The 20,022-nt window shown below is 36.3% G+C and overlaps 1 protein-coding gene across 3 annotated transcripts in view; it reads right to left on the bottom strand.

The window, feature by feature from the left end:
* AGTR1 (angiotensin II receptor, type 1) overlaps positions 1-20,022 on the bottom strand; it is a 44,207-nt gene that overhangs the window by 11,771 nt on the left and 12,414 nt on the right. Inside the window, exon 3 of one of the 3 annotated variants that reach the window (XR_001137431.1) lies at positions 13,018-13,184. The exons of the other annotated variants lie outside the window; for them this stretch is intronic. The gene's annotated coding sequence lies outside the window, so the exon portion shown is untranslated. Of the gene's footprint in view, positions 1-13,017; positions 13,185-20,022 lie in introns of those variants that run through there. 3 annotated transcript variants of the gene reach the window in all.

The raw sequence follows: 20,022 nt of genomic DNA on the forward strand, positions 1-20,022 counted from the left end.
AATCCAATATATCCAAATAATTGTCACTTCAACATGTAATCAATATAAAATTATTGTGATATTTTACTTTTTTGGTACCATGTGTTCAAAATCCAGAGTATAACTATGCTTCTAACACGTCTCAGTTGAAAACATCCACATTTCAAGTGCTCACCACCACCTAGGCCTGGCTGCCATATTGGACAGCACAGTGCAGGTGCTTAACTCACTGAAGTTCCCTATCTGGCCCCTCTAGCAATGGTTCTGAAAGTGTGGTCCTGGAACAGCAGCATCCGCATCACCCGGGAATCTGTGGCCTGGCAAGTCTCAGGCCCTGCCCCAGGCACACTGAATCAGGAACTCTGTGGGTAGAGTCCAGAGAGCTGTGTTTGATGAGCCCTCCAGGGAATTCTGATATACACTAATAGTTGAAAAACATTGCCCTAGAGGCAACTTAATTTCAAACTCTGGCTTAAATGATGATTTAACAGGCAAAACCAAATCCAACAAACAATGAAAATACCCTCAACTAAAATGTTTTCCCTTGGCCTTTATGAGGTATCAAAAAATGGAAGTATGAGCAACTCTTACTCATTAAACTGTGTATTTCTTTTACACATTCAGGACTGGTATAGTTAAGGTATATCCAGCAGGATGTCATCTAGTAAAATACTCACAAATATCTGAAATTTTGTGGATACTCACCTCCATACCATCATTAGAACTAAGATCTATTTGGGTAGGGACCACAATGACTCAGGAGAGAGCTAGAATTAAGGTAGTGAGAAGAGGATAATGACGGGAACCAAAAGATCTGAATCAAGCACATGATCTACCTCTTATAAGCTATGGAGTCTTTGGCTTTTCACTTAACCCGCGACTCATTTTCTTCCTCTGGAAAACAATGATAATGATAATGTTCATAATGATGACGATGCAGTAAATATCTGTCCAGTCTGGCTCACATGATTGCTGGGAACATCAAAGGAGATTGTGTATGTGGAGATGCTATGAGATCCCAGAGCTTTGGGAATTTTGTTGGTGTTATTAAATTCACACTATGGTGTAAATGACTAATTTTTTTCCTCCTAGAAGCAAATTTGAATAAGAGAGATTGGGAAACTGCACATGATGCTGGAAGTGGAAGAAACGAAAGTACCAGCAAGGGGTGGAAAGACTCAGGGGAAGCTTAAGGCTGCTTGGACTATTTTGCCAGCTCCGATAATTCCTCTTAAATACTATCTAATTTGTAAACATAAATTAAATGATACTACACGACTGATGACAATAAAACATTTAGGTCATTCTATCTACTATTACTTAACGCTCCACTCCTTTTCTATGTTGGGTTACTTGTGCTTTCTAATTACACAGCCTGTGATAAGAGGCGCGGATGCTGGGCCAATAAAAGGTAAACAACACTTTGCCAACTGAAAAATAAGATGAGATACCGGTGACTGCTGCTTCCTGTGAAAACTTCATTAGCAATAAATGAGTTACCAGATGTCACACATCAGATCTGAAATTAAAATATATTCCCAGTATTTGTGTGCAGCCTGAGCAGGAGTTAAAAAAAAATGAACTCTAAGAGATCGGCATAAGATAATGTATCGTTTTTGTCTCCTGATTGTTTATTCCTCCTCTAAATGTAAAATAAAATGCATCCCTTTGTAAAGTGGGTTGTAGAGTGGAAACAGCATTTCTGCGTAGAAGGGCTATGTAGTGAAGCACACATTACTCATGCAGCAGCAACTCCTTAAGGACAGGAAAATTTTTCTGAACATTTTGTGCCACACCAAGATCACCATGTTTTTAACTTTGCCATGGCAATTTCTCCTTTTCTCACCTTCACTTTCAGCAAGTGATTTCTGTTTTGTTTTTTTTTTTTTTTACCAACAACAAAACTGTTCAAGTCAGTAACTGTCAATGTTGACTCCACTCTTCCTGAACTCTGCTTTAACAACAACCCTGTTAGTGCTTTTCTTTCTTCATGAGATATTAAAACTCTCCTCTTGTTCTTCCAGCTAGCTAAGCCGACTGTTCTTGTCCTCAAAGTGACAAGCCTCCAATTCTAAAGCAATTGTGGTTAAGGAGGGAATCCCGCAGTAGGAAATAGAAGAGCACAATTTCACTTGAGCCAGCAGAAATTTCAAATGATAAACCAGTGTGATAGAAATATCTAATACTCCCTAGTTTTTATAAACAAATATTTTTGGCTGAACTTCTTCAGCCCACTTCCTTTGCAATTTCAAAATTTTTGCAGTTACTAGGTTCCAGCTGAAGATCGTGGCTGTTTGAAATCATTTGTTTATTTTTTCTCCCCAATTAATTTTGGTTCTTATATCCTGTAAGATAGGTGAAGCTTATAAATCAAATTAAGAGGGTGAAAGTAAATTACCACTCTCAAGCCTCCTCTTGGAGAAATATTTACACAGAACTTCTCTATACATAGAAATCCTCCGAAGCACTTAAAAGTTTATTTCCAGATCATTAACTACTTCATCAGAATCTGGGGACGTGGAAGCTACTGGCCTTTGACCTTCACGCAAAGGAAGACAGTTCATCCTTGAGATGATTAGCTATGTCAGTGGGGGAAATGTCAATTTAATCTTTTCAGCTACATAACTTTAGCACAAAGTGACATACAAATGTATAATTAAGCTTATTTAATGTACAATTATTCTATAATTGATGTTTCTGCTGATTCATAGAAAGGACATAATAGTGGTTTAATAGTAACAATAGTATCATATGTTATTTATTTGTCATATTATTCCCTTTGAGGGAAGGTACTATTATTCCAATTTTTCAGATAAGGAAACAGGCTTAGAGAGCAAGTCCTCACATTGTTGACATTCTATAAGTAACGTTTCAAGGCTCTATTAATTTTATTTTTTGGTAAGGTTATGTCTTCATACTCAAGTCCAGTGCTTCTCAATCAGGAGTGATTTTGCCATCCAGGGACATTTGGAAATGTATGGAGACATTTTTTTATTTTCTCAACAGGGGCGTGGAGTCAGGGTGCTGCTAGCATCTTAGCAGGTAGAGACCAGTGATGCTGCTTATCATTTTACAAGGCACAGGACAGACCCCAACAACAAAGAATTATCTAGCCCAAAATGTCAAGTGTTGCTACTGAAAAACCCTGCTCTGGTCCACCCTCTGCCGTTTTAAAAAATCTTTGATAATTTGTAGCTCTTACCTTTTATGGAATAACTGTGTACTGCATGTTATTGGTGGCTTTTGTTTCATGTATTATATCTTCCCAGGAAAATTTTATATCCCTCAAAAGATAAAACCCTCTTGGGTAACCCCTTAAAGTCTAAGGTTGTATCGGGTACTTAGTAGTAGCTCTGAAACTGGGAGCTGACTAAATATCTGCTGTGTTAGGTCATTCTAGAAATTATCCTCTCTAAGCATTTTTCATAACTCTAGGATTTTGCACAAATACACTGAAATAGTGAATTTGAGCTTAGATTCATCATAAGGCCTCCAAGGAATTAATGGCTATTGTGGTGGCTCCAAGGTTTTTTCCACTGAAGTGAGGAAGCCACCTACTCCGGAAGTCAAACCCTGCCCTCTTGTGGCATCACTGCCCTAGGCACTACAGAGAATCCGAGGGTCCGAGGGCATCAGTCTACATTCTTAGGGTCTGAACTGACTTTGCAATTTTTGAGTTTAAATTTAGCTTTGCATTCACATTAGACTTTTTCATCTTTGTGGAACAGCACATTAAATATAAGATGTCGTTAAGGCTTCCGTTAAAATCAAACCAAGTAGAGAAAAGTGAGAAAGAGAGACGATAAACGTACCTAGTTACAAATGATACTTTATACAACTTGGCAACCACAGAGTTTCAATTACTTGTCTGGATTCTTTGTTACTTGCCTCCTCTGTAAAACTGCTTTTCTGACCCATAAGGACGTAGAGTAGTTGGTTTTTAGCCAAGGGAGAACATTTCTGGGAAAAGCTTTCTAAGGAACACTATTAATAGACTTCTCTACCAAAATTCTATGGCCATGGTTTTAACCATTTATTGGTTCCTATGGTATTTTTCCTACAAATTTCTTATAGACTAGTTCAAGGAGAAAAGCATCACGAAGTTTGAAAGACCAGCTAAACTGGAGGAATTTATACTGTCCCCTTTTCTATTAGGAACTCTATTCTCTTACTATGAAAACACCACTGTTCTTCTTTCTTATCACGGAGTGCAACCTTTTCTGTATACTGATGCCAAATGGGTAACATTTTAGTGAGGCATTTGAAGTCATGATATGAAACTCGGTAGGAGAAAAACAAGGTCACTTAAAAGGTCTCTTCGTTGAGAACATCGGAGCTTTCAAAAGATGCAGGCAGCCTTCCCTGGATAACCGGGGTAAAACAGAAATAAATAAAAAGCCCATAAAGTACAAAAATTTAAAAAAGAAATCAGATGAAAACACTCAGAATTAGAAGTAAAAAGATATGGTGAATGCTGCTGCTGAATTTTAATATATAAAACTAAAAGCAATGAGTTTAAAGAGCAATGTAATTTAAGAAGTTGAAGAGCAGAAATCAGTTGACTGCAGGCTTTAGCAGGGGAAAAAAGACTTAGAACAAACACTAGCCTAGAATTGGAGTTGGAGGCCTTGGGGGCTTTTTCTTTGCCTCTGTAGAATTTGAGACCTCAGGCAAATCATTAAACTTTTATTGAACTTTGATTTGACAAATGGGAATGATACTATGAAGCCTCTACCTTGCCCTTAAATGAATGTTTGAAGATTATGTGTATAAAATAATTTCTTCAAAAGATAGTATATTATCTAGATACAATAAAAACAACTTTAACAAATGGCTGAAGTATAAAACTAATATGTATACTAAGAGGTATATATTCAGCACATAGAATCTTAAAAGGAAACATAATTTAATTAATCTTTGCACAATCTATTGGCCAGCTGGCATAGAAATAAACCAACCCTAAGCTTTGTGGTCACAAAAGTCATGGTTAAGAAGCTGTCACCATCTCTGACTAATTGTGTAACTGGCCAATTTACTAACCCTCCTTAAGCCGTAGTCTCTCTATTTTTAAAATGAGATAAAAAGCTACTCTATACTGTTAACATGAGGGTTAAATAAAACATGAGGAAAAAAGATTGCCATATATCACGCACTCAAGGTTATCTATTGTAACTAGCATTATATATATTGTCGATATGTATTCATATGTCCCCACACATATACTAAGTAAACTATTACCCCACAAAATTTTACTTTATATGTGTAATTTGTCACATTACATATAGCCAAGAAATTGAGGTTGTGTTAGAAACCCTAGTAATACAATAATATATGGTGATATAGTTTGTTATTAATCCCATAAAGCCACTTAAAGGATCTATTTGAAGTGAAAGAATAAACATCTAAAGTGCAGATGACTTTAAGATTAAGTTGGAGGAGAAAAAATATCACGCTATAGACTTTTGGCTGGTGAATCATACCTCAACTAATTAAATGACAAAATTCCCTTCAAAATGCAGGATGCAGAGAAAAAGAATTCTTTGCCTACAGCTTCCCTAGTATTCATATAAGTCTCTTCCTTGAATTATTTGACTTAACATGCGGTAATTGCTACTCTTTAATATGATTTCATGAGTTCACTTTCTAATAATTATACACTGTATTGTTTCTGGTAATAGCATTTTTGGTATTACTTTATTACTATATAAAATAATGGAAAAACAAATTAGGCTAGATATTTTCGTACCCAGAACAGAGCTGGCAGATTTGTGAACTTCATTAGAACTTTGTGAAAATAACATAACATGCTAATAATTTTGAATATCTTGATATGACAGAGATTCCAATTCAGAGGAAATAAGTTTTAGAAATCAGTCTACACCAGTAGGCACAGTTGTATACATAAGTCAGTGATCACCTTAAAACCATTCCCTAGATAAATTACATAGTTTCTTTATGTTATACCCCAAATTAACATGTTCTCTTTACATAAAAAGTCATTCTTCAATTTACAGACTTTCTATTTAGATTTGGAGAATAGCTTTATCTCAATGTGGATCAGGAAGTCACAAAAATTTCTGCTATAGAAGGAAATCTATGGGTCAGATTTATTGATGTTCTTTTTCAGAGAAATACAAGAATATATATATATATATATATATATATATGCCCTTTGTCCTGGTAAATACACACAATTACTATATTATCAATTGTCAGATTATCCAAGTAAAGTCTATTTTAACCCATAATGCAATTGAATTACTATTCTCCATAGTCTTTTGCTTTCCTTAAAACAACTTAAGTCAGAGATTCATAGTATTTTATTGTTGGGATGGTCCCTAGAAATTATATGCTTCAGGGTTCAAATATTCAAATACTTACATAGGCTGGGAGTGGCAGAGATAAGTGAAGTGGGCATGGAGGGCCCTCCCCTTTCTCAAAGGGGGACAGGGGAGTCCCTTTTCAGCTACAGCCAAATGTGCCAATTGTAATGGAGGTGGGATATGGCTGATTTTTGAAGATAAGCTGGAAGTTTTAAATTTTATGTGAACTATCCTAATTGAAAATGTTTTCAACAATGCAAATAAAAAAAAAATACTACGAAACTTAACAAAACTCTTCTACAGATCAGATTTGGTCCAAGGGCTGCCAATTTGCCACTTAGGATCCAGGCCAACCACCTAATTTTACAACTGAAAAAAAGACTCCAAGCCCCCGCAAGATGCTGCAGACCCTCATTCTAATGTCTTACACTACATTAAATACTTGAAGTACATCTCTGACTGTTAGACATCTCCGCTTCCATTTCCACATTCAAAACCAATTCATGGCAGAGTAGTTAGAGGAAATGGGAAACACAGAGATGTGATGGGATGGGGTTATTGCCCACCCCTGCTTTCATTAAGCCAGGCTGCCCCGTCTGCCTGTGCGTGAGACTGGCTTGGTGTCTGAGAAAGATCTCAGAATGGCAGCCTGGACTTCGCCACTTGCCCCTTCATTGTTCCTGCCACCAACTTATTTTCCCCTTTTCATTTTTCTATACTGTAAAAGATACTATTATGACTCTTAGAGCTCTTGCTGCTCCAAAGTGATGTCTCCATGTGGGTGAATATAGCATAGAATCTATGATGTTTGGGTATTCTTGTATATTACTTTGACGTTTATTCAACAAATAACATCTAGTGCCCAAAAGTCATCAGTAGTGAAAGGGAGTGAAGCAATTTCTTAGAGCCACTCAATGGTCCTGGTTATACAGCTGATGAGAGCTTAAATTTTAAAATATTTTAATAAGTGCTGCAATGTTTATTTTTGAATGTTTCATTGTCAAAGAGTTTCTGAAGTAAACTTGGCTCCAAGTATGATATTATCTGCATATTTATAAGAGTACATTTGTATTTTTGATACTAATGTATTTTCTAAATTCATTCATTGCTGGTTTGGGAACATGCACCAAAAAAAGTGCACGAAGAGAACATATCTGCTATTAATTAGGCAGATACACTGAGGGAGATACAAAGGATTAACACTGGATGAATATGGAGTGTTTCTGATTAATAGTAACACTTGGCTAGCATGTTCATTGTTTGGGATTCTAGCCCTAATAAAATTTCCTGGACAAGTTGATTTTTCAGCTTTATTGAAAACAAATAGTTTAATTCTCAATAGCATATTTCAAATTCTGTAAAAGGACAACTTGTATATTTCAGTTAATTGCTTGGTTGGCTGGAAGAACATAGTTCATGATTTCACACACAGTATGTTGGATGGGAAGCTGCAAAAATGCTAACTTCCATATTAATTGAAAAGATAACATTTTATGCTTTTAAAACTAAAGTTTAAACAGAAAACAGATGAAAACAGTAGTCTGGTGATGTAAACCTTCCTGTAGCTAACTCAGAAGCTGCCATGTTGAGGCCTGTTGATGGCTGCTTCCCCGGGGGGCTTAGTCTAGAGTGGAGTATCCATCTAGGAAGGTGCTGGAATCTGCTCCATGAGCCAGAGACAGGCCGGCAGGAGTCAGAGTGAGACGGAAAAGGGGCTACATAGTGGCAAACCCCCCTCTGAAGAGGAAGCGTGTTTCTGAAGATTTAGCATTCGGTAAGTATTAATTATTAGGCTACTGGGATAAAACAGAATCCAGGGAGAATACTGTGGGGGCAGTGGAATAAACACAGTCTCAGCGTCTGAAGTCCCAGTTTGAATTTTCATCTTAGATGTAGTTTTAATCTCAAGAAGTCCGGTTTTATTCTTTTTTATATCTTCCATGTCTCTACTTAATGCATTAAAACTTTCATCTAGTTTCTTGAACATACAAAATACAGTTCTGATAACCACCATTTAATGTCCTTGTGTAATAATTCTATCATCTGTGCCATTATTGGGTTTGTTTCTATTGATTTGTTTTTCTTTTTATGGATTGCATTTTCCTGCTTCTTTCCATGCTCAGTAATTTAAAATGAATGCTAAACATTGTGAATTTTACTTTGGATGTTTTTCTATTTCTATGAAAATTCTCTAGCTTTGTTCTGCAAAGCAGTTGAGTTACTTGTAAATAGTTCGATTCTTTTGAGTCTGGCTTTTAAGCTTCATTAGGTGGGACCAGAGCAACATCTAGTCTAGGGATGATTTTTTTTTCCCATTCCTGAGCCAAGACACTTCTGAGTATGCCACCTGATGAATTATGAGTTTTTCTACCGTGGCTGGTGGAAACAGGACTGTTTTCTTGCTCTAGATGATCTCTGGGGCTTGTTCCCTCTATTCCTTTTGGGTGATTGTTCACTCACATGCACTGAAACACTAGGGGGACCCCTTGCAGATGTCTGGGATCTTTCTCTCAACTCTCTGGTACTCTGCCCTCTGAACTTGAGCCTCCTTGGCCTCTGTGTCCTCCCAGATCCATCTCCTCCACTCAGGGAGACCTCTGAGGTCTGCCTGAGTTTGCCTTCCCTGTACCATGGCTGGAAACTCCCTCCAGGTAGTGAGCTGGGGCAATCACAGGGCTGCCTTCATTTGTTTCCTATCCTTCAGGGATCACCGCCCTTTGTTACCTGATGTCCACTGTCTTGAAAACCATTGTTTCATATGTATGTCCAGTTTTTAAAGTTGTTTTAGGTAGGGAGGTGAAGCAGAAGTCTCTGGGTCTGAGTTTTCACCCCTACATCTTATATGCTATTTAATTTTGGAAGAAATACTCAGCTTCTTCCTCCTCTTTGCCCATTTATGAAGTGGAGATAATATTATAACGATTAATTAATGGAGTCGCATAGGGGAAAATGTTATAGTCTGTAAGATTAGGCAAAGGAACATCCACACACTCAGATTGGGCTTTAAAAAAACAGACTGGAGGTGAATGAACCTTCTCTCGCCTTGGTGGGAATCACCTGAGCTCTTTTCTCTTGCCCAAACAGGGATACTTGCCTTATTTGTTGCTTTCTTGCCAATTAATGATGCTGTCCTTTACCTTCTGGGCCTGCTTATAAAGGGACTATAGGACAAAGAACAACTTACCTCTTCCCAGAACCCACGAGGCAAAAAACAAGTTTAACTTAAATATTTTTACCAAAGCTACACCAACACAGGATTATAGTACCTACCATCAGCAGAGTCTATGTGATTTGCAGCAATAAAAATCTCATTTTTTCTTATTTACACCTTAATTTAAAATAATCATTTTCACTAAACTATGAAGTAGGAAGAATGCGTAATATTATTAATTGAGAACATCTGCCCACAATTATAAATATATGGAACTCAGCTTATAATCAGTACATTAATGTTTGAAAAGAAAATGATTTTTTTAAAAAGCAAAGATGTCTTTCTCCTGACATATTAAAATTCCAACTTACTAAAGTAGTAACGTGAGTGAAAAAATAATAAAATCCTATGGCTTTTTTATTGCGTGTTTATTTAGGCCAAACCAGTATGAGGCAGCTAGATTAATTACTTTTATACTGTTAAGTACTGTACATAGTTAATTATTTCATCTAAGTTGTGTCTGAGCCAGACCTGTGAATTACTATTCATGCAGGGCAATGATGATAATTTATGTACTCCCTCCATGCTACAGCTTGTTAATATATTATTTTTGATTTGAAACTGAATGTTAAGTTTGTAAGAGGCTTTTAAAGACTACCCTATGACATAAGTTCTAAAATTATGGATTTCAAAATTAAGGTTGACAACATGCTATGATAGGAAGTTATTTAGATGATGGAATTATAATAGATTTGGTCTGAAAAATACATTCTCCCATTTTTCACCCTGATCTGTTGACTCTCACGGTTTCTCCTTGTGCTTTTTTAATTCCGCTTGATTTCATGATGTGGATTTCTCTGGGCCATTTTTCTACATATCTATGGCACGCAAAAAACCTGATCTCACCCACTCTCCCAAGGTGGCTAATCAGATATTTAATTGTGGCTGCAAGTGCCCAATAACTTCAAACACTTAGTGAGGTGCTCACAACTACCATAAACTCACAAAGCTAAAGAGAGGATGCAGAATCTATTTTCAAAATGTAAGATCAACTATTCAAAACTCCAGTAACAGGATCCCAGAGATCTGTGTACATAGTCAGTGAAAAAGAATTTTAAATGTTTTATAAATTTAAAAATTAAAATTTAAAGTAAAAAAGAAAACAAAGAAGAAATCAGTAAAAACTAAAAGTGTAATTGAAAGAATAGAGCGTTGTCACAGAGCCTGCTTGCTGCTCCAGGTGTGGCCCTGTAGAAGCAATATTAGCATCACCTGGGAGGTTACTAGCACTCTAAGGCTCCACCCCACACCCACTGAGTCAGAATCTGCATTTTAAGAAGGTTCCCCAGATGATTTGGGTATCCATGAAGGTTTGAGAAGCACTAGTCCAGAGGCACATTTAGTAATCACTTGGACTTTTACATGGAGCAAATATTTCCCTCTCATGTAGAAGACTAGAAAGCCACCCCAATCACTGAACCTTCCCCACTGAAGTTTGGCTGCCAGTGGACAGAACCTGAGAACGGGACAGGCAAACTGGGGCTGCTGAGATTCTGTTTTCATCGGGAGCTCTTGGAACACAGAGGAAGAAAAGCTCCAATGAGGCAAATCTATGTACAAAGGAAAATAAAATGTATTACACGTAACAGAAATATCTGTCAGCTCCATTCGTATAATCTTTCAGAGGAAAAATAACACAGACACAGACTTTTGCCGAGATTTTGGTGAGAGGGTCCTTGCTTGTTTTAGAGGAATTGAGCATCTAAAAGGATGGGGAGCACTCCACCTTCCCTCAAAGCACATTCTTGCTTTTTTGTTTCTCGGAAATAGGTGAATTTTGCCATGTAAATAATTTCAACTAACTTTTCTCTTAAAATGTAGGCACTTTCTGTACAATTTCCTTTTCTTGCAGAGGCTTTCAAACTGTTCAACCACTAGAGGTCTGTATTACCTATTTTTTAAAAAATGTAACTAAATGGCTGAGACTTTCAGCTTTCAATTTCAATAGCTATTTCTATGTTTTAAGTTTTAAAATCTCTTTAAGACATAACACCAGGGAATAAAATCACAACACTTAATAAATGAAGGAGAAAATCTAAAAGGAACCCTTCCACTTGGAACAAGACTGAATCTGCCCTGCTATTTCTAGTAGAGGGCTGAGCACACCTTCACACCGTTAAACACAGAAATCAATGGTCAGTCACTAATCATGGGAACGAAATTTATTTTCTGCAAAATGTCTATGCAAAATAATTTTTCCCCAATATATTTAAAGGTCTCTAGTTTAAATTTTAAAGCTTTTATTTTCCTATTTCAAAAAAGAGAAAGTAATTGAATTCTCATTTAGTTCATTTAAAACAGCAATGTTACTACATTTATAAGGGTTTTTAAATAAAATGTTCTTTTATTGGTCATAATTGGTTTAATTTGCTTAAAAATTAATGTCCTTTCAGTCTTACTTTGTAAGGCCCTGCTATAATTTTATAAACTACTTCATGAGCTTGAGCTTGACTAGTTATAGTTGTAACAGGAATGATGCTTGTTAGTGGTACCTACTGTGAGTCGGCTCTCCAGGTTTTCACTGTGCTCCATGTTTGCTTAGAGATTTTCACCAGAGCAGCCCATTTGGGTTTGCTCTCTGCCAGCAGCAGCCCAGGCTCTGAGCCTTCCAGACACCGGAACATGAGGTGTCCCATTTAATGACCATCCTGATTAGAATTGACGAAACCTTTCCATAGCATAGGGAGCAGGCCTCCTAAAGCATCACACACTCATATAGTCACATATTTAAATAGCATGGTTGAAAATATTAGAGATTTAAAAGCTGTAATTTACTGAATATTGCACCAGAGGTTTGGGATTCTGATGCTAGATTTTCATAGATTCTAATTATGCCTGCATTTGTTGCCAGGCAAGGTAAACTGCTAAGAGGCTCCCTTCTTTCAAAAGGCATGATTGCCTAATGTTCCTGGCCTGTAACGCCTCTAGAAGCATAAGCAGGTTTAGTGTGGCTTCCCTCTCAGTCTGTCACTTTATTAAAACACAACAATTTGCAAAGTGTTATTTGGCAGATCAGCTAGGTTCATTTCAAAGGCTAATATTTAACAGAGGGGAAAATAACCCATTCCAATCCTTTTAAAAAGTGTTTTCTATATATTTGTGGGTAAATTGCCTAGTGTTTTATATAGATCTCGAAGCCAGGATTTCAGAATAATTTTAGTAATATCTTGCACTGCTTGTCTACGTAATCAAAATGATCAATTCTATAACAAGGCAAGTAATTTACGGTGCAATGATTTGTACTACAGACCCACTTGTTTAAAGTAATGGGGTTTTTCTTCATTTCCTGTTGCATTTCTGCAACCCATCGTTGGTGCATATGAATTAACAATTTTCCTCACTGAAATGTGACAGAAAAATATCTGCTTTACTTTATACCGAACATTTCATTCAGAGTTCCTGACTCTTCTATTATTCAAAATGATGTCAGCTTATACTTGCACCCAATATCAGTATAAACCTATAATTAAATAGTAGCACAGTATTACTTACATGAAAAAGAATGCTGTTATTGTTGTAATTAACCAGTAACAGTAAGACCTTAGGCTCTGGTGGATTTGGTCGGTTATTGCCAGGAAAAAAATGGTTGGAACCATGGAGGCAGAGTCAGTCCCAAATTCAAGTCCTGGTCCTGGCACTGGTTAGCAATGTGAGCACTTTAGGCTCAATTTCTGTGAAGAAATGGAGCCAATAACATAACTTAGTCTATACTTTTTTTGTTGGATTAAATAAGAAAGTGCAGATGGAGTGACAGACACAGTGCCCAATACCAGTAAGTGTCCAATTAATATATATTCCTGTTATTTTCTCTGATCCTTCCTACCTTCCTGTATACAATGGCAACATAATACGATGGTAATAATTATAGTTACCTCTAAGGGTTGCTGTGAATAACAGATATGATTGTGTGTGTGAAACAGGGCCTGGTTACAGTTGCTTCCCTAGCTCTTCTCCCAAAGCTTTTACCCTGAAAACTAGATCACAAGTTGGGAGGGTTTCAAAGAGGATTCATTCCTAGATTTGAGATTTTTATTTTTATTTTTTTGAATAAGAAGACTGTCCCATTTAGATTACTGTAAGTCTCATTTTTTTTCTGATCTGGATGATGTCTTAAATCTGTGACTCTACCAGACAAAATATTACATTGAAACAAGCAATGAGACAAAGAAATCATTTTCAAGGCAGTTAAAAAACTACAGAAACTGTTTAAATTCAGAAAATTAAAAGAAAAAGGTAATCTTGCTTAAAATGCTATTTCCGACTCTTTCATACTCCACCCCTAATAATTTAGAGATGTTTGTTTTCTCTAAAATGCTGTAGAGTATCTCCTTTCAGGAGAGAAATCTGTGGGAGGGATTTGAAGGAAGTTGTGATGAACTAGCTTTTTATTAGGGATAGATTGCTAATTAAATTATAGACATTCTTTTAAGCTCAACTTGCCTCCCCAGTACTATTGGGATTTGGAATTATAATTGTCACATTTTGCAATGAGTACCAAAGAGACATGACCAGATATAACGTATAACTAAAAAGGCTTTGCTCAGAGGACGAGAACTAGACTTTGGCAGTTTGGCCTTTATGCAGAAATTTCCAAGGACACACAGCAGTTACAAAAGAGGGACCCAAGCAGAAGTTAAAGTCAGTTTGAACCAGTTTTCATGTTTTTACGTGAGAAAAGGAAAACATCTTGTTTAAAGTTGTGTGTTGTATATCAGCGGTCCCGAACCTTTTTGGCACCAGGGATGGGTTTCCTGGAAGACAATTTTTCCACGGACCGGAAGTGGGGGATGGTTTCAGGATGATTCAAGCACATTACATTTATCATGCAGTCAAACCTCTCTGCTAATGATAATCTGTATTTGCAGCCGCCGCTCCCCAGCACTAGCATCACTGCCTCAGCTCCACCTCAGATCATCAGGCATTAGATTGTCATAAGGAGTACCTCGCATGTGTAGTTTACAGCAGGGTTCGTGCTTCTATGAGCATCTAATATTGCTGCTGATCTGACAGGAGGCGGAGCACAGGCGGTGATGCGAGTGATGGGCAGTGGCTGTAAATACAGATGATGCTTCACCCACTTGCCAGACATTGACCTCCTGTTGTGTGCTTGGTTCCTAAAAGGCTACCAGTTTGTGGTCTGGGGACTGGGGACTGCAGTTGTATGTTCTCAGAATGTTTCTTGCAGGGCCAATTTTATGGGATGTCAGTAATATAAAAGGTACTGGGAAATATTATAAATTCCTGTATAGTTACAAATAACTGTATTTGTACTATTAATCAGCCCTAGGCCCTGGAATTCTACCAGAAGGTCTTCTGGGGTTATATTTCAGTTTAGAGGGCCAGCCACACATAGGCAATTCACAACCGAACTTCACATCTCTCTGTCAGCTCAACACAACCCCATTTCCAGGAGTCTCCTTTTCAGTTCTATGAGACCAGGGCTTTCATGAGATAAGTATGATTCCATCGTAGGATTAGCGGAGAATAAGAAAGGGGTACAGCTGAGTAGCTCTGCAGAGGAGGACACGGTGCTAAAAGCAGAGAGCTCTGAAAAGGACACGGCCATGCTGAGGGGCACCCTACCCCTTTGCTAGCTTGGCTTAGACCAACAGTTTTCCGAACATGATTCAGTTCAATTTGCTAAAAAAGCATTTTGACATGATACAGTTTGGGGTTAAAGCCATTGCTGCATAGTGATTAGGTATACAGCTGTGATCTCAGTTTAAAAAGTTCTGGATTTCTATCAGGATACCAGTTGTTTGAAAGTTATCCAAATCACAAACTCTCTAAGGCGAGAGAAGTATAAAGATTAAATTAAATAAGTTATTATATATAAAAGGCCAGCAAAGTCACAGGTTCTCATTCAATGATAACTATTTTTAGAGCAAAGGACATGTATATATGAATAACAGAAGGGTCAACTAAGTTTTTTATGGTTTAATTTTTCTGATATTAAAACTCTTCCTAATAATAGTATTTAATTACTAATATACTCAAATTTAGAACAATCTGAAATGCAATTGCTAAAGTCTTATTTGATAAAAACAGTGATGATAAGAATAATGGTATTTTTTAAAATCAGTAATCATATTTTCAAAACCTTTTAGGCCACAGAACTTCCCAGCTATTGAGCTATTATTATTTTTTTTTTTTTTGAATAAAGGAAGTTGCATTTTTTTTCTCATTTTATTCATGATCACTTCTTATGTCTTACTCTTGGGGAAGTCTCTAATGGAGGCCTGTGAAGCAGCTGGCCAATTTGGGGGAGGCATGACATCACAGATGCTTGTCTTTTCCTTCATCCCATCTGCTGGAAATAGTAACTAAGTCCTTTGCATAAGCTGGTAGGAGAAGGGCTGTAGAAAATCAAATTAGCAGGAGAGAAACTATTAGTCTTCATTTTCTTGTTTCCAACCTGCAAGCATAGATTGTTAAATATGCCTGTTCCCTAATCCTCATTAGGAAATCTTAAAGAATAGCAGGACAGGAAAAAAGCATGGGGATTATGAGAAAACACTGCCACTGAAAAAGAACACAAAGCCAGGATCGCTTCCTCTTATTCAGACTATCTGTATATTTTTTAGAGTTAGCTGATTTGAAATTTTCCATTGGCTGATTTTATTTCTACTTATATGTGGATGGATGACACATACACAATCCCAAATGTAACTTTTTATTTAGAATTTTCTTGTTGGACTTGGGATAAAAAATTTAAATGGAATAACCAGTATATGAAATTATTTTACATTGAGTAGTATATCTAGGACTTGTTTAAATACACTGCTATATTTATCCAAGAAGGCAAAGCATTCATTAAAAAATAATCTAATGGTAATGCTGTACAGCTCTAGCTCTCTATTACTTGAAGAGTTTTATTTTCAGGTCCAGAGACACAGGATCACAGGTCAGTGACAGGCAAAGTGTGTTTGAAATATACCAAAAGCACCAAATATGGTAATTGGATGTCCAGAAGGAATTGACATAAAATGTATGTTTCTTATGATTACAGTTAGAATCTGCCACAGAACTAGCCATTGAAGACTAAATCATGGACCTGATTTTTTTTTTTTTAAATCTGCAATTTAGGGAACATTTCACTGCACTTCAAAGCATTTTAAGCCTTTGAATCATTTAGCTTTCTAAATTCTATTTCCCTTCATCTAGCATCTATTCTAAATGTGTCTCTAGTTCCTACATGTCAGTTCATACCCTTCAATACGTGGTATTACTATTTTTGTCCACTATTCTTTTGTGGTTTCTAAAAATACTGGTCTACTTGCTGTGCTTGAATAGCCAATATAGTGCTGCTGCAGGGCCTTTGCATTTGCTGTATCCTCTGCCTAGAGGAATCTTCTCCCAGATAGCCACAGAGTTCCCTCCTTCTTACTAGAGAGGCTTTCCCTAAACACCCTTTTAAAACTATAGTCCCCTTCACTCTGTTTCCATTTTTCATATCATCCTACATATTATATATTTTACTTGTTAGTTTTTCTGCTTTATGCACTAGAATGTAAGTCCTATGAGGCCCAAAATTTTTGTCTGCTTTGCTCACGACTTTGTGCTCAGTGCTGAGAACAGTGACTGGCATGTACTGTTCAAAAAATACTTATTAAGGGAATCACAGTAGAATCTGTTGCAAATTGTAGTCCTAAATAGGAATACTTTGTGCTTAATATCATCCTCTTTCAGAAGGATTCTTACTGCCATGACATTTCTTTGATATTCCTATTTTAGAGTCAGAGGAAAGAAACTTTAAGGTTACCTCACACGTGCTTGATAGCTAACTTCTAGGTCACGATAATTGCAAACTAAAATGCCACTGGGCATTACATTTGGGCAGTTAAATAAATGTGTTAAGTACCCGATATAAGGCACCAAAGAGTGGTGGGGGTCTGTGACAAATAGGAGACAAATAACTTATATATTACCTGACTTAAAAGCATTGAAATTTGAAAAATAAATTTAAAAGATATCCCTGTCTGAAAAAAACCTATCTGTGGTTTCTAAGCCCATTTTGCTGCCAGTTGCGGCCAACGGGACCAGGAAGACATTTCTAAATCACACTGTTTTTTCTACTTCTTTTCCATCTGTATACTCAAGCTTGGTGTCTGCCTGACTATGTCAGGATGGAATACTCAATTGAGCAAATCTAATTACATTTGATTCCCAACTAAATTGTATATCACCTTCCCCTCTTGTGAGAGGCATGGCTCCTCTTGGGTCCTCAGCATCTGATTATTGCAAACCTAATTGATTTGCAACATTTCATTAATAAAGTTAACTAAAACTAATTATACATATTGAGTAAAAGTTTCCTGTGAAATGAATTTTTCTATTCAGCTTAAGGGTTCTTAATTGTTAGACTGAATTGCTGAGGAAGATTGCAAAATTACTTTCTCTTGGGAGACGTATATATCTATATATTTTTTCCAACCAATATGGATTGATAGATGGTGACACCATAGAAACTATGAAAGAAAAAAATTTGATTAAATACAAAAGTTAAAGATATTAAAGCATCCTTCTAAGAAAATAAAATCACAAAATAGGTGACACACATCTCTTTATTTTAAGATGTTAAATTAGGTCTGGTAAATTGACCACATTATCTTAAGGAATCTAAAATAAATTCAAAGTTTGAAATTTATTCACATTTATTATCTGATATTCCTTTACTTAATTGGTGCTTATTGTATTTCTCACTCTTTAATTCAGATAGTATGTTTTGTCTAATCCATCCATCTAATTAAATTTAAATTCTAGAAGTCCAGGGGAGCTTCCTACTTCTTCAATTGTCCCAAACTCAGCTGATACATTATCAGCCAATATTCACAGGACCACTTTCAACATTCCCTAATAGTTCAGTTGTGTACAGATAAACATGCTATATGTGAAATGAAGACTAGCATCCATTATTGGTTTAGGGTTGAATAAAATATGGTGGGCCCATTACTATCATATAATAATCTTACATATCACATGAGAAGCTGTAATCATTAATGACTCAAATTTGTATTGCTTTCACTTTGCCAAAGTGGGTTGGATTTCTTGCTTCGCATTGTTAAGGAAGACAGTTATTTTGTCTCCCTGCTCCGTACACCGACCCCACTGGAAGGACTAGGAAACCACAAAATGCCCATCTTATTTTTACTCTTTGACCTGAGAGCGTCACTAGGAGCCAGGGTGGAGGCTATAGGTCAAAAGACAGCTTTTACCCTCTGCTTGGTTTTTATCTACAGTGGCTGTTTGTTTTTTATGGTGCCTGGCCTGTGTCCAGATTTATTTTGGCCTTGCCTAGATGAGAGGAGGAAGAATGCAGCTCCTGATTGGACTATGGACTTGCAGTATGACATCATTCATGTTGTCCGATGGTTCTCTGGGTGAGTCTCATTTGTTCAAATTCTATTATACAAAGCCATCAAAGACTTAGTTCCAGATCAATGCTTATCTTCCACTGGGTCTGCACTATATTATTACATTTCTGAGATATCCTAGACCTTTCCGGAATTTTAAAAATGACTCATACATCTAAATCTTTTTAAGAGTCTTAAAAGGAAAAACAGGTTGAAGGCAGAGGATGATGACACTTTTGATGCTACCTAAGTTTTTCCTGCCAGCAAAACGGAGGCTCTAAATTTAGAGGCTAATTCTCTGAGCTCTTTTAATTGATAAAAATATTAATAGTAATCTAATTTAAATTAAAATTTACTATATAGTCAGCTATATGTTAAGCATATCTAGCAAGATTATTTAAGCAAAGAAATAAAGTTATTGTAAATAAACTGTGCGAATAAGTTATTTGGAGCAAACCTGTTGACCTTATAAAACAAGCTCTATTTTTGTCTATTTAAAAAGAAAACGCAAATGGCTAGCATTTACCATGCCTTTTTTTCATTGGTAAGATTCTGGGATTAATATTTAAAAGTTCAAAAATTCCAAACTAGGTCCAAACTTCTATTATTTATGCTTTCATTGAAAATGATATTAATACTATGTGTGAAGGGAATATTGGCTGAATATTTATACCCCTTTCTCACAGCTAGTTATGTAGCTATTTCAAATCTCTGATGCTTCAATGACTCAAAGACAAATTTGTTTTTTACTTTTTTTACCTTGTGTAACACCATTAGACTAGGAACCAAATATAGATGAACTACTAGGTATAAGTGACTGGAAAAGTGATTGAGACTGATATTTTAGTAATGGGACCATATTAGTGGAAAACAGTGACTAAGAACTTTAAGTGTGTACTATAACAGGGGGTGATTACATTATTTAAAAATGAAAACAAACTACTCTTATTTGTTATATATATAATTTAAATAACTATAGAGACTTCTCATATCATGTACATTTTCATAAAAAAAGAAAAAAAAGAAGTATTCTAGTACTTATTTTGTTTGGCTCTCCAGTTGCTTAAAAAAATGCAAATGAGCTTTAGTTAATACAATTGAGACATATTATCATTGTAGAAAAACTACATAAAACCTTAGAGAAGGTAAAGAATAA

This window comes from Propithecus coquereli, unplaced genomic scaffold (genome assembly GCF_000956105.1).
Source record: "Propithecus coquereli isolate 6110/MARCELLA unplaced genomic scaffold, Pcoq_1.0 Scaffold19, whole genome shotgun sequence".
Lineage (NCBI taxonomy): Eukaryota > Metazoa > Chordata > Mammalia > Primates > Indriidae > Propithecus > Propithecus coquereli.